The sequence below is a fragment of the Nycticebus coucang genome, chromosome 4 (genome assembly GCF_027406575.1).
Source record: "Nycticebus coucang isolate mNycCou1 chromosome 4, mNycCou1.pri, whole genome shotgun sequence".
In the NCBI taxonomy this organism is placed as follows: Eukaryota; Metazoa; Chordata; class Mammalia; order Primates; family Lorisidae; genus Nycticebus; species Nycticebus coucang.
The window spans coordinates 133,201,780-133,201,992 of NC_069783.1; the positions used below are offsets into that span (position 1 = coordinate 133,201,780).

At 57.3% G+C, this 213-nt stretch overlaps 1 protein-coding gene across 1 annotated transcript in view; it reads left to right on the plus strand.

Moving 5' to 3' along the window:
- PPIL2 (peptidylprolyl isomerase like 2) overlaps positions 1-213 on the plus strand; it is a 30,122-nt gene that overhangs the window by 28,218 nt on the left and 1,691 nt on the right. The window lies entirely within an intron of this gene.

The window sequence follows — 213 nt, forward strand, 5'->3', positions numbered from 1 at the left end:
CCGTAGACTAGTGGGAGGTCTGCTGTAGGTTTCCCGCCACGGTGCCCATTGCCCCAGCAGGTAGGAGGGGTCTCAGCCCTGTCACAGGTCCAGAATACAGGCTGAAGCCACAGGTGTCACTACTTCATGTGCCAACTTGTGAGTGAAGCCTCTTCAGGTTTCAAACCACAGCAGTAGGAGATGCGTCGTGCTGGGTGACGCTGTGCTCTGCAG